The sequence below is a fragment of the Pan paniscus genome, chromosome 1 (genome assembly GCF_029289425.2).
Source record: "Pan paniscus chromosome 1, NHGRI_mPanPan1-v2.0_pri, whole genome shotgun sequence".
NCBI lineage: Eukaryota > Metazoa > Chordata > Mammalia > Primates > Hominidae > Pan > Pan paniscus.
The window spans coordinates 66,562,403-66,577,259 of NC_073249.2; the positions used below are offsets into that span (position 1 = coordinate 66,562,403).

Consider the following 14,857-nt stretch of genomic DNA (forward strand, 5'->3'; position numbering starts at 1 on the left):
GGTGATCGGAGTGTAGGCTGTGGGCCAACGCTATAATTTTAACCAGGCCTTACTTCATAGAGTGGCACTTTTCCCCTGCTCCAAGCACCCACCTCCACATCTATTATTTCTTGATGGAGTCTACACAGTACAGCTGACATCATGGGTTGTAGTAAACTTGACCATTCTTAGACTAAGGATAATCCTGCTTAAAGAAAGTATGAGCTTCTGAATACCTGGAAGAGAAGTGAATGAGGGAGGGAAGTAGACCAATGTGACAAAGGTTAAAAGCACACTGGCTCTGGGGCCCAGGCTGTCTGAATTTGAATCCCAGCTCCATCCTTACAGGCAAGGGATCTTGGGCAAGGTCCTTAACTTCTCTAGGTCTCATCTTCATGGATACAGTAATGCTAATAGAACCCTCCTATTCCATAGTGTTGGCTGCTATGAAGGAGAAACGCAATACATGGGCTACATATTACATAATACTATGTAAGTATTAGCCCTATCATTATGGGGGCAGGGCAGGGGAAGGGGGAAGCACATCCAGAACAGAGAAGCTGGGAGCTCTGAAACATACTTCTCTTCACAACATCACCTGCTGCATGATCCATATTTACAGGGTTCCAACTACCCAGAACTGCACAATTCATGATTAGATTTTCTGCATCAGGCTGACTCTGTGAAAGCAGGGGTGGCAGGTTGGGTGGGGTGGGTGGAGTGTTCTCTTTCAGTCAAGTAATTTTTTCCTTAAACAGATTTTTTTTTTTTTGCACAGCTATAAATTTACAGAAGATTGAGAATATAATGGAATTCCCATAAATGGCACATTCAGTTTCCCCTATTACTAGGGGAATTACTAGCATCCCACATTAGGAATTTGTTACCATTAACACACCAATATTGGCACATTATTATTATTAAAGTTCATATTCTTGGCTGGTCGTGGTGGCTCACACCTGTAATCCCAGCACTTTGGGAGGCCGAGGCGGATGGATCACGAGGTCAGGAATTCAAGACCAGCCTGGCCAACATGGTGAAACCCCGTCTCTACTAAAAATACAAAAATTAGGTGGGCATGGTGGTGCGCAACTGTAGTCCCAGCTACTCGGGAGGCTGAGGCAGATAATTGCTTGAACCCGGGAGGCAGAGGTTGTGGTGAGCTGAGACTGTGCCACTGCACTCCAGCCTGGGCAACAGAGTGAGATTCCATCTCAAAAAAATAAATAAATAAATAAAGTTCGTATTCTCTTCATATTTTCTTCAGTTTTTACCCAATGTCCTTTTTCTGTTCCGGGGTTCCATCCAGGATATCACATTACACTTGGTTGTCACCTTAGACTCCTCATGGCTGTGACAGTTTCTCAGACTGTCCGTGTTTTTTGATGGCCTTGATAGTTTGGAGGAGAAATGGGCAGGCGTTTTGTAGAACATCCTTCAGTTGAGGTTTGTCTGATGTTTTTCTCATGATTATAATAGAATAGGGTTACTAGTTTTGGTGAGGAAGACCACAGAGGCAAGTGCCATTTTCATTTCATTGTGTCAAGAGTACTTCTCACTGTTGGGGTTACTCTGGAGCCCCTGGATGAAGTAGTTTGTCGTGTTGCCCATGGTAACATGACTCTCCCCGCCCTTTTCAATACTGTGCTCTGAGAAGAAGTCGCTATGTGCTGCCCACACTTAAGGAGTGTGAGTTATCCTGCATCTCCTTGAGGGCAGAATATCTAGATAAATCATTTTTAGTTCTTCTGTAAGGGAGATTTGTCTTTTCTCCTCAAGTAATTTTTCCCATCTAGTCTTTACTTGAATGAATTATTTTATTTTCACTGAACACCAACTAAAAAATAATCTAAAGCCAATTCCCCCAAATTGATGGAATTTCCTGTAATTATTAGTATTTGGAGTGTTCTTAAGCCTGGGCATGGGGGAAATATGACAAAAACAAGGTTTCTAAAACCTGACTTAATCTTCTAGTTGAGTGTCACAGTGGGCAGATCCGGAATTAGTAATTCCTTGCTAACCCTATATGGAAAGGCCTGAAAATGAATAAGGACTTAAAAATAAAATGAGTGGGATGGTCAAAACCAATATAAATGAATTGCTGTGAGCCAAATGGAAAAGCATCCTTTGGCAAGTTTCAACCAGTTACCTCTGCATGCCCTGAGAATGTGCTTTCGGTGTTCCAGGCCACTGGGCGCCCTTTGTAGGCAGGCATCCTGCCCCTCCTCCAAAAGGAGGCAATCTCCTAAAACATGCCTCTCCTAAGACACAGATGTTCAGACTGTCCTAGCATTAACATGCTCTTAAAAATCACACACATACACACACCCTTTTATTATTGTTATTATTATTATTTTTAGAATAAAAGCCATGTCTTAATTAGAATAATTTGCTGGGTAACCAAAAATCCACTTGAACTTTTCCTTGGAGAGACTCCTTCCTTGTAAAACTAAAAAGTATATGCTTTAGGGTCGCTCATTTGAAAGAAAATGGGAGAAGATTATTGTTGGATCAGCCTGTAGTTTTTATATCTCTTTGGTCAGATCAAAATTAGCCACCATTATCTTCACCCCATCAGTATATTTTTTTTCTCTGAAAGCAATTCAAACTTTGTTCCCAAAGCATGAACTTACAGACATAGGCTAGTGTTGTACATTTCTCCAAAGTTTGCCTCCAGAAGGAAAGACCTCTAATGTGCCAGCAGGTTCCTTGCACCCGCCCCCACCTTGGGTCAGGCACAGCCCAGTTGCAGCATTCCATGGCTCTGACACATCTCCTTGGAAACCCACCCATTGCCTGGTATATAGCAACCTGCATTCCCCAGTGGTAGAGGCCTTGATTCCTGTCTTATCCTGTTCTTCTGTGCTTTCATACACATCTGAGGACAGGCCTTCATTTTGATCTATTATCTCAGGCCATTAAAATGAGCAGAAGGAAAAAAGTCCTTGAACAGCTCCAGTGTAATTGTGGTGAAGATTCTTAAAAAGAATTCTCATGGCCATTTCAGAGCCTCCTCAGTTTCCCCATTTCCTACAAATGCAGCAAATGGAGAACTGCCTTCATTACACAGAAAGTTCAGGGAAGAACATGTTGGGGTTGCAAGTGGTTTCTGGCCAACTATACCCCTGCTAACAGTATTTTTCTAAAGTATGGCACTTCATTTCCAGATTAGGCACACTCACACCTTCATTTAACAAATTAGGTGTCCTCAATGTGTCACCCACTATCTCAAGCATGATTATTATGATCTTTCTGGAAGATTTTGGATCTTGTTCATTCTTAACCATTATTTTTATTCAGCACTATAGTTAATACAGACAGTATAAGTCAAAGTTTTGCTCACCCTTTGCTCACTTGGAATTTTGGAAATCTTTGTTTATTTTTTTAAATGAGATTATTGATATGAGCTTATATTCTTGAGATATTTTTCTTTTAATTAACTCAATTGCTCAGTGGGGAGAGTGGTGGGTGGGATCCAGTCAATCTAAGGGCTTTGATTAATGTTTTATAGGTATGTAGTTTCCAAATTTTTTGCCTGCAGAGGTACACTAAAAGAATGCTAGTTTGCAGAATGCACATGGAACCACAAAAGGAAATACAGTAATCTGATATTTGGTTAGAGTAAATCAGATATCCCTATTTAAACCATTGGCTTTACAAAAATTACTCAAGTGTACTTCATCAACCCCAAGCATGCACGCTAGTGTTCATGTGGGACTCAGACCCACCCTTTTGTATCAAGGAGTCTCATCAAGTGTCCATCATGTGTCTGTGTGCAGGATGCAAAGAGCCAGGATATCCATGAGTCACGATGTGTCATTCATGGCCTATGGGCTGACAAAGTGAATAAATATTTCGTTAGGCTTTATTTGAGAAATAAAACTTCAGGGCAATGTACTGAAGTGGCTTCAACTGGGACAGGATTGAAAGAGAGAAAAGTGTGATTACTTAACCAAACAAATTCTCTAGTAAAACACCTACTTCAGCTACTCACTACTGTGATCACATCTAGATGGTGCCATTTCAATCACCTGTACTTTTTCCACAACCTCAGTTTCAAGCACCCCGTCTCTAATCACCACCGTTGATTCTTGAAGCTCAGTCACTCGAGTGCCCAGACTTTAATCATATCTCAACCCTCTGGAGCCTACGATCCATTGAACCTGCCACCTTTGCACTTCTCCCACCTTCCTTTACCATCATAGCCCTCCTAACCCATTTTAAATTCCATGGTTAGTCATTAGAGTCCATCCTTCACACACACCCACAACTTAGTGCCTCACTTTGAATTCACGTTCATTAGCTTCAAGGGGTTCTTAATACTACCTGGCCATCAGATCCATTTCCCCAGTCCATTGGCTTTCCTGTTCTCCTCAAAGACCGTTTCACACTTTCCCTTTTTCTTCAAACCTTCCACTCTTCCTCCCCCTGTTAATGATTTATTTATTATGTCACTCTGCTAATGATTTATTTCCTAAGACACACAAAAAACCAGAAGTACTCAGAAGAGAACTTCTACCACACACTTCTACAGCCACATCCCACAATTTGCCTACCTTCCCCATGATCACATATCCCATCTCAGGTCAACAGGAGGGCTCCTCCCTTGCCCTCATCAAGGACTGCACTCAGGGATTCTCTGCCTGCATCGTTGGTTTTTTTCTTTCTTCTAGGATATTGCCCGCCTGCCTACAACATGCTGTTGGTTTTTCCTATCTCAAAAAAACAAAACGACTGCCTTGAACCCATGCTATACTTTAGCTTCTGCCCTATTTTTCTGCTCCCCTTTAGAGCAATACGAAAGAGTTGTCCATACTGACTCTCCCCAGTTTCTGTTCTCCTAGTCTCTCTTGAAACTGCTGCAATTAGGTTTCAAGAAACCTCTCCATGGCAATTAGGTTTTTGCCTCCATTATTCCAATGAAACTGCCTATACCTAGGTCTCCAGGGCCTTCCATGTTGTAAACTCAATGGCCAATTCTCAGCCATAATCTTCTTGGCTCTGACAGCATCATTTAACATAACTGATCATTTCTTTCTCCTTAAAACACTTTCTTTTCTTGGTTTCCAGGACATTGTGCTCATAAGGCTTTTCTCCATGAGGCATCTCCTTCTCAGTCTACTTTGCTGAATCCTTTTCTCTCCACCTCTTAACATAGAAGTGCCCCTTAATGTAGAAGAAGCCACCAGAAGCTCACGCCTTGAATCTCTTTTGTGTCTACGCTCACTCCTTTGATTTTCCCACCTAATTTCAAAGCTTTAAGCATATATGCTGATGACTTTCAAATTTATGTCTTCAGCCTGCTTGCACAGCTGTCCTGAACACTATGCTCATATATCTAACTGCATAATCGAAATCTCCATTTAGATGGGTAATTAATATCACCAATGTAATACATGCAGAGCTGAACTCCTGATGTTCTGTCCCCCTAGACCTCTTCTGCCTCAGTCTTCCATACCCTTGTTCAGTCCAAGAATCTTGAAGTCATTCTTGACTCTTTTCTTCCACAGAAAATCTTGCTGTCTTATTCTACCTTCAGATCATAATCAGAATTGGATCACTTCTCATCAACCTCTACTGTAATCACGTTGATTCAAGCCCCCCTTGTCTTTTGCATGGATGATTGTCATTGTATCCCATCTCCTCGCCCTACTTTTGCCCTTGTCCCACTTTGGTCTACCTTAACACAACTGCCAGGAAACTCCTATTATAGTGTGACTCAGGTCATGTCATTCCTTGCTATAGAGGCATCCAGTGGCATTCTATCTCATTCTGAGTAAAAGCCAAAGTCTTTGGAATGGCCTCAAGAGCCAATACTATGTGTCCTGCCCCACCTCCCACCCCATGGGTTTCACTGTCCTCCTTGTCACACAGCCCCAGCCACGGGACCACTTCCACTGCAGGACCTTTGCCCTTGCTGGTGCCTCTGCCTGGAATGTGCTTTCTCTAGATATCTACATGGGTCCAGTCTTCAATTAAATGCCATTTTCTTAAAGAGGCTTTCTCTACCATCTTGTATAAATTTGTAAGCTCACCCTACCCCCAAACATGTTCTCTCTCCCTTCCCACCTTTATTTTTCTTCATAGAACTTTCTCCCCTGGCTGGGCGTGGTGGCTCACTCCGGTAATCCCAGCATTTTGGGGGTCCAAGAGGGGCCGATCACGAGGTCAGGAGATCAAGACCATCCTGGCTAACACGGTGAAACCCCGTCTCTACTAAAAATACAAAAATTAGCCAGGCATGGTGGCGGGTTCCTGTAGTCCCAGCTACTCAGGAGGCTGAGGCAGGAGAATCACTAGAACCTGGGAGACAGAGGTTGCAGTCGGCTGGGATCGCGCCACTGCACTCCCGCCTGAGCGACAGAGCAAGACTCAGTCTCAAAAAAAAAAAAAAAAAAAAAAAAAAAAAAGTTTAGATCTTTCAACTCAGTGAAATAGCATTGTTTTGGTTGTTGTTGCTGTTTTGTTTTGTTTTCATAAAAATAAAGCTAGCACCAAGTCCTGGCTGAAAAGTCGAGGTCTATGTTCTTGCTGTTCAGTTTGTGTTTGTTTGGAGCAGGCTCGGGTCTGAGGGCAACCCCAAAACTACCATTTCTGATATGCAATGTGATGAGGGTGGAGGCAGATGGAATTCTCTTTTAAGAAGTGATCTTGGCCAGGCGCCGTGGCTCACGCCTGTAATCCCAGCACTTTGGGAGGCCCAGGTGGGCGGATCATGAGGTCAGGAGATCGAGAGCATCCTGGCTAACACGGTGAAACCCCGTCTCTACTAAAAACACACAAAAGGGGAACATCACACTCTGGGGACTGTTGTGGGGTGGGGGGAGGGGGGAGGGATAGCATTGGGAGATATACCTAATGCTAGATTACGAGTTAGTGGGTGCAGCACACCAGCATGGCACATGTATACATATGTAACTAACCTGCACAATGTGCACATGTACCCTAAAACTTAAAGTATAATAATAATAAAAAAAAAACCACACACACACACACACAAAATGAGCTGGGCGCGGTGGCGGGCGCCTGTAGTCCCAGCTACTCGGGAGGCTGAGGCAGGAGAAAGGCGTGAACCCGGGAGGCGGAGTTTGCAGTGAGCCGAGATCGTGCCACTGCACTTCAGCCTGGGCGACAGAGCGAGACTCCGCCTCAAAAAAAAAAAAAAAGGAGTGATCTTTAAGAATTGAGCTTTGCCTCTTCCATTTTTGAGACTAAAAGGCTTAACTAAAAAGATAGTGAAGGCTCCACCCAGTCAAGCCATTCATAGTTGCCCGGTGAACACATGCCTCAGGCGCTCTTTCTTCCTTTGGCAAAAGTCTGATTCTGTAGCCTCTGGCCATGTTCTGGAGGCGGGACACTCCCCCTGGGAGCCACACCCGCCTTCATCATGCAGTGAGCACACCAAACAGGTTTGCCTGGCTAGACGGTGGCTGAGGTGTCTGCGGCAGAGGGAAGTACAGTCATGCACACGCCCAGTGACGGAGCCACTGATGGACACCTCCACATGAAGGAAGCAATTGCTCTGCTCTCCCCTGGCTTAAAATAAACAGAGTAACTGCACAAAGGTGGATTTCCTGTGCGAGGAGAGCAGGGCTCAGGGACCCCTTCCCAGCCCTGTGCTTGCTTTTGAAATCCTATATTCTTTTTTTTTTTTTTAAAGAGGACTCCCAAATTGAACAAGCTTCAGGCCCCACAAAAACTTAGTTTGCCATGACTATACTAAATTTTGTATATTGTTTCATATACTTACCCATTTATGTGAAGTACTTTATAAGGTAGTGTTGTTCCCATTTACAGGAAACACAGGCAAGATTGAGAGATTTAACCTGAGATCACACACCTAAATTGTCCATGAACGGTGGCTGCCACTCAGTAGGGCCTAAGGTTTACTTGAACTTGTTTTGATGTCTTTAGGTGTATTTACTGGTTGTCTGATTTCAAATGCATCTCCCACATTAAAAGACTTGGCTCGCTTTTATTTTATGTTCATGGAACCATGCAGAACAAATGTGCCAAGTCCTAGCAGTAGAGAGTAATGATGAACCCCAGGAAGCCCAGTCCATTCCACCATCTCTCAGCCTGTTCACATCTATGAAGAGAAATTGCCATTTAGGCCTGTAATCCCGGCTGCCTGGGAGACTGAAGCAGGAGAATCACTGGAACCCAGGAGGCAGAGGCTGCAGTGAGCCGAGATCGGGCCACTGCACTCCAACCTGGGTGACAGAGGGAGACTCCATCTCAAAAAAAAAAAAAAAAAAAAATTGCCATTTAGAAAATCTTGTGAAAAGTAGAGAAACCGATGGGGAACTAAAATACTTATGTTAAGTTTTTAAAAATCAGTATCAGTCGTATCAGTCTCCACCTAGTTTTTCAGAAGGCTTTTGTCCTCCATAGATGGAACATCTTGATTAATTAACCAAGTCAATGTTTATACAATGCTTAGAGTATCTCAGTTTATTAAGAAACTCAGAGAAGAGTTAACATTCATTGTTTCTAACTCTGTGATGAGCACAGACACATTCTGAACTTCTCTCTTCCTAATTCAAAGAGGTTGCAAACTGTTTCCTAGCAAGGGCAGCTGAAAGTAAAGATAATGTCTGGTTGAGTTCAACATGCAGACACATAGGATATACAAATGGTGAAAGCTAACACCAGGGGGAAAATTGTTAAGAACCAGTACACTAGTTACTAGATATATTAGGTGTGATGAATCACTTGGGTGAGGGGCTTATTAAACCCAGACTGTTCTCCATCCTTCCACCCCTACTGTCTGATTCAGTCGGTCTAGGGTGGGGTTTGACAATGCATTTCTAAGAGGTTCCCGGGCAAGACAGATGTTGCTGGGCCCAGAGCTTCACTTTGAGAACCACCACTCTTGGAGATGTTCTGCAGTCCACAATCCTGTGCAAATACAAACTTGGTCTTATTACATATTCAACCCTCATAAAGCTCAGTGCAAGAGCATAATAAAGCCCTCAATAGTTTTTGACAGACCTTCCTTAGAATTTAATAAGACACCAGTAGACTACCATTGGTATGCTTTTGATGTCAACATGGTAAGATCTTTATACTCTGGGCCCTGATTAATGACTAGGCACTTTAAAGCCTCAAATAAGCAACGAGAGCTTGAAATAACCAAAAACTTGCTATGTTGTCATTGGTTTGTGTGTGTGTGTGGTTTTTTGTTTGGTTGTTTGTTTTTTGAGACCGAGTCTCACTCTATCGCCCAGGCTGGAGTGCAGTGGCACAATCTCTGCTCACTGCAACCTCCGCCTCCCAGGCTCAAGTGATTCTTCTGCCTCAACCTCCCGAGTAGCTGGGACTACAGGCGCCCGCCACCACGCCTGGCCAATTTTTTGTATTTTTAGTAGAGATGGGGTTTCACCATGTTGGCCAGGCTGGTCTCAAACTCCTGACCTCAGGTGATCCACCTGCCCTGGCCTCCCAAAGTGCTGGGATTATAGGCATGAGCCACTGTGCCTGGCCGTCACTGGTTTTATGAGAACAACATCACATTACAAGAGTGGCCAACATGATCAGCCAAAAACTAGAACATGGACAATGAGCATAGGGAACATGAGTTCTCTCTGGGAATACAGACCCCTGGGCTTGGTCTCCAGGACATCAATACACAGAGAGGAATGGATGAGACGAAAACCAGAAAAACTCAACTTCTCAGTGGCATATCACTGAATCTCTGTCCATGCATTTTCATATCTGGATCAATGTCCCCAAGCTCATTTTCTAGATTATATTCTCTCCAACACAGCTAAAAATATACCCTTTCATAAAATACAATTTGCCCTTCAAAGACTTCCCATAATGAACAGTCTTGAACATTCATTATATATACATTGATTAGACATAGATATAGATATATTTCCCTGTGCATTTTTAAATTAACATGCTCATGTATTTCTATTTTATGAAAATACATTTTCCTCTATCTTTGTGTATACAGTAGTCTCCACTTATCCATGGGCTTGCTTTCTGTGGTTTCAGTTAACTTGCAGACAATCATGCTACAAAAATATTACATGGAAAATTCCAGAAGTAAATAATTCATTTTAAGTTGTGTGTTGTTCTGAGTAGCGTGATAAAATCTCTTGCCATCCTGCTTCGTCCCACCCAGTACATGCATCATCCCCTCGTATAGTATACCCACATCGTATATGCTACCCTGCCCCTTTATCACGAAGTAGCCATCTCAGCAGATTGCAAATATAGTATATAATAGGGTTTAGTACTATCTGTGGTTTCAGGCATCCACTGTGGGTCTTGGAACATATCCCTTGTGGATAAGGGGGTGACTACTCTACTGTTTTTCATGTTTTATTTTTTGCTGCCTTCTTGTCTTGTTTCATGAAATAGAAAAAAATTGTCTTTGTCACAGTGTAAAACCCATAGGTACCAGTAGGGTAGGCTACAAGAGCCATAGGTGTTCCAAAAGTATTTGTTGATAATGCATTTTTAAAAAGCAATCATCTATAGGGAGAGAAAAGGCCATGTCCCCTAAAGCCAATTAGTCTAATGAGCTATTTGCTTAACATTTCAGCATCACTTTTGAGAGTTTTACATCCATTTGAGCAACCTATTTTTTGTTATTTTTGTTGCTCTTGGTCAATGGCATTTTGAGAATTAAAGAAACCTATGTTTGCTTCTTGTCGAAATAGCTGATTCCAGGACTAAGGCAAGGAAGGTACAAGATTAGCCTGAAATGTCTTGATATACCGAAAGTAAAACAACACTCAAAGAATGACGGGGATGTATCAGGATCACAGGAGCCAGTCTAAAGATACTCCCAGGAGGCGGAGCTTGCAGTGAGCTGAGATCGCGCCACTGCACTCCAGCCTGGGCGACAGAGCGAGACTCTGTCTCAAAAAAAAAAGATACTCCCAGCAAAAGGAAATAATTAGCAGAGTGAAGAGACAACCTACAGAATGGGAGGAAAACTTTGAAAAATATGCATCTGACAAGGGGTTAATATCCGGAAATTACAAGGAACTCAAACAACTCAATACCAAAAAAGCAAATATGGCTGACCCTTAAACAATGCAGGAGTTGGGGGTGCTGACCCCCATGCAGCCAAAAATTTGCATTTAACTTTTGACTCCCTCCAAACTTAACTACTAATAGCCTACTATTGACTGAAATCCTGAATGATAACATAAACAGTGAATTAACACATTTTGTATGTTACATATCCTCTATGATTACACTAGAGAAAATAAAACATTATTAAGAAAATCCTAAGGAAGAAAAAGCACATTTATAATACTGTACTGTATTTATGAATACCATAAATTTACATAATCTGTTTATAAGATGAATCATCTGTCTGAAATGGTAGCAACTACAGCTGCAGACTTCGATCTACAGTACATGTCAAGCAATTCAACTTTCTCTTGTAACATCATGACTTTTCTTTGCTTCTTGGGAGCACTTCCAGTATCATTAGTGGCAGTTCATATGGGTCCGATGGCATTATTTAAGGTTTATGGTATTACACTAAACATGATGACAAAGATGTGGGAAGTGCAAGAGATTACTTTTTTCTGTGATACACAATTTACTGAAGAGATGAACAGTTCATGTGGAGATGATTAGTGTCATAGGGTGTTTTAAGCAGACACTCACAACACTTGTGCTCACAGCAAGAGCAACAGGAGGTGGCAATAAAATTATTACAGTAGTACAGTATGTACTGGGGTAAATTTTATGCAGTTATGATTTCATACTGCATCTTTATGTTTGTTTTTGCTTCTCTTGACTGTAAATGGCACCACATACAGCCTGTGTTTGTGCGTGTAAATTGTAATAAATTTTAACTTGTTTTTGTTTTTGTTTGAGATGGAGTCTCACTCTGCCGCCTAGGCTAGAGTGCAGTGGCGCAATCTCTGCTCACTGCAACTTGCAACCTCTGGGTTCAAGCAATTCTCCTCCCTCAGCCTCCCGAGTAGCTGGGATTACAGGTGCCTGCCACTGCACCCGGTTAATTTTTGTATTTTTAGTAGAAACAGTGTTTCACCATCTTGGCCAGGCTGGTCTTGAACTCCTGACCTCGTGATCCACCTGCCTTGGCCTCCCAAAGTGCTGGGATTAGAGGCATGAGCCACCACGCCCGGCCAACTTTTTTTTCTTTTTCTTTGAGACGGAGTTTTTGCTCTTGTTGTCCAGGCTGGAGTGCAGTGGTATGATCTTGGCTCACTGCAACCCTTGCCTCCTGGGTTCAAGCGATTCTCCTGCCTCAGCCTCCAGAGCAGCTGGGATTACAGGCGTGCACCACCACGCCCAGCTAATTTTGTTTGTATTTTTATTAGAGACGGGGTTTTATCATTTTGGCCAGGCTGGTCTTGAACTCCTGACCTCAGGTGATCTGCCCTCCTCGGCCTCCCAAAGTGCTGGGATTACAGGTGTAAGCCACCGCACCTAGCCTTAACTTTTTATAACAGATTTGTGTATATCTTATGATAGTAAATGATAAAATAGATTAGTATCTACATATATCTTATGCATTCATGAGATACTTAACTTTTCCTTATTTTAAAAATATTTCTAGACTATGCAGTTAATCTGTGAGATTTTTCAAACTGCCACATACTTCCAAAGTATTTTCCAATGTTTCCAGTGCAAACCCATATTGCTCAAGGATCAACTGTAATCCAATTTATAATGGCAAAGGACTTGAGTAGACATTTCTCAAAAGAAGACATACAAATGACCAACAAGTACATAAAACATGTACTAATCACTAATCATCAAGGAAATGCAAGCCAAAACCACAGTGAGATATCACTTCACCCCAATTAGAATGGCAATTATCAAAAGGGCAAAAACATAACAAATGATGTTGTGGATGTGGAGAAAAAGGAATCCTTACATACTGCTGGTGGGAATGTAAATTGGTATAGCCATTATGGAAAACAGCATGGAGATTCCTCAAAAGCTGAAAATAGAACTACCACATAATCCAGCAATCTCACTCCTGGGGCTATACTTTAAGGAAATAAAATCAGTATGTCAAAGACAAATCTGTACTTCCATGTTTATTGCAGTACTATTCACAATAGCCAAGATATGGAATTAACCAAAGTATCCAGCAATGAATGAAATGATAAATAAAATGTGGTATACAGTATATACACAATGGAATACTACTCAGTCATAAAACTAATGAAATCTTGTCGTTTTTGGCAACATGGATGAAGCTGGAGGACACTGTGTTAAGTGAAATAAGCCAGGTAAAGAAAGACAAATACAGTATGATCTCACTCATTTGTGGAATCTAAAAAAGATAATCTCACAGAAGTATAGAGTAGAATTGTGGTTACCGGAATCTGGGGAGAGGAGAGAAGAGGGGCAGATGGGGAGAGATTGGTTAAGAGTACAAAATTACAGTTAGATGAGAGTAAGTTCTGGTGTTCTATAGCACAATAGGGTGACTCTAGTAAATTATATTATAGTGTATATTTCTAAATATCTAAATAACTAGAAAAGAGGGGGCTGAATGTTCTCACCACAAAGAAATGATGAATGTTTGAGGTGATGAATATGCTGAACACCATGATTTGATCATCATACATTGTACACATGTATCGAAACTTCCCTCTCTACCCCACAAATAATGTACAATTATTATGTGTCAATTAAAAACAAAATAAAACGTGCTCCCACTGGTCAAATACGGGACAATTAGGAATCAAAATAAAAATCAAGAACAATATGTTGTACCCCATTAAATAAAATAAGACCCCATGAATCTAAAATAATATAAATATGTAAGTAAATAAGGGAGAAGCAAAAGCTTTACCTCCAGCATAATGCCAATTAATACATGCCATATAGGCTGGGCGTTGTGGCTCACACTTGTAATCCCAGCACTTTAGGGGGCCGAGGCGGGTGGATCACCAGGTCAGGAGTTCAAGACCAGCCTGGCCAAGATGGCGAAACCCCGTCTCTACTGAAAATACAAAAATTAGCCAGGCGTGGGGGTGGGCGCCTGTAATCCCAGCTACTCGGGAGGCGGAAGCAGAGAAATGCTTGAAACCAGGAGGCGGAGGTTGCAGTGAGCCGAGATCATGCCACTGCACTCCAGCCTGGGCGACAGAGGCTCTATCTCGGAAACAAAACAAAACAAAACAACAAAAATGTATTAGAAAATCTCCATTTAGTAGCCATCATCACTGGATACAAAAACTGGTGGACAAAAATGTGGGGAGTAACAGGATATTTATATAGTCTCAGAATATCTTCTCACAAAATACACATTTATTACAAAAGGTAACAGAGTAACTTTACAATGGAGACCTGGAAGACATGACCCTAATCAAATCTCAAAGTTAACATTGTCAGTAATGACTTATGTGCCTCCTGATTCAGTCAATGTATTATTAAAAAGAATTCAGCATCACTTCTGTGATCTCCCTGCCAAAAGCTTATAATCTGAATCTAATCAAGAGAAAACATCAGACAAAGCAAATCGAGGCTCATTCTTCAAAATAACTACCCTTATTCTAAAAAAATGTCAATGTCATGAAATGCAAAGAAAGATCAGGAGCTAAAAGAAACAAAGGAGACAAGACAGCTGAACACAACACATGATCTTGGATCTTCTTTTGCTATAAAAGATATTATCAAGGCAAATGGTATATTAGTTTTCTACGGCAGTCATAACAAATTACCTAAAACTTAGTGGCTTAAAAGAACACAAAGGGCCAGATGTGGTAGCTCATGCCTGTAATCCCAGCACTTTGGGAGGCTGAGGCAGGTGGATCACCCGAGGTCAGGAGTTCGAGACCAGCCTGGCCAACATGGCAAAACCCCGTCTGTACTAAAAATACAAAAACTAGCCAGGCATGGTGGTATGCACCTGTAATCC

General features: G+C 41.9%; 1 protein-coding gene across 2 annotated transcripts in view; it reads right to left on the reverse strand.

Moving 5' to 3' along the window:
• The window catches only part of LAMC2 (laminin subunit gamma 2), an 80,021-nt gene extending 77,271 nt beyond the window's left edge, over nt 1-2,750 (reverse strand). Inside the window, exon 1 of one of the 2 annotated variants that reach the window (XM_055110686.2) lies at nt 2,613-2,750. The gene's annotated coding sequence lies outside the window, so the exon portion shown is untranslated. The remainder of the gene's footprint in view (nt 1-2,612) is intronic. The other variant, XM_034942141.3, reaches the window with a different exon arrangement.
• Nucleotides 2,751-14,857: the final 12,107 nt, after the last annotated feature.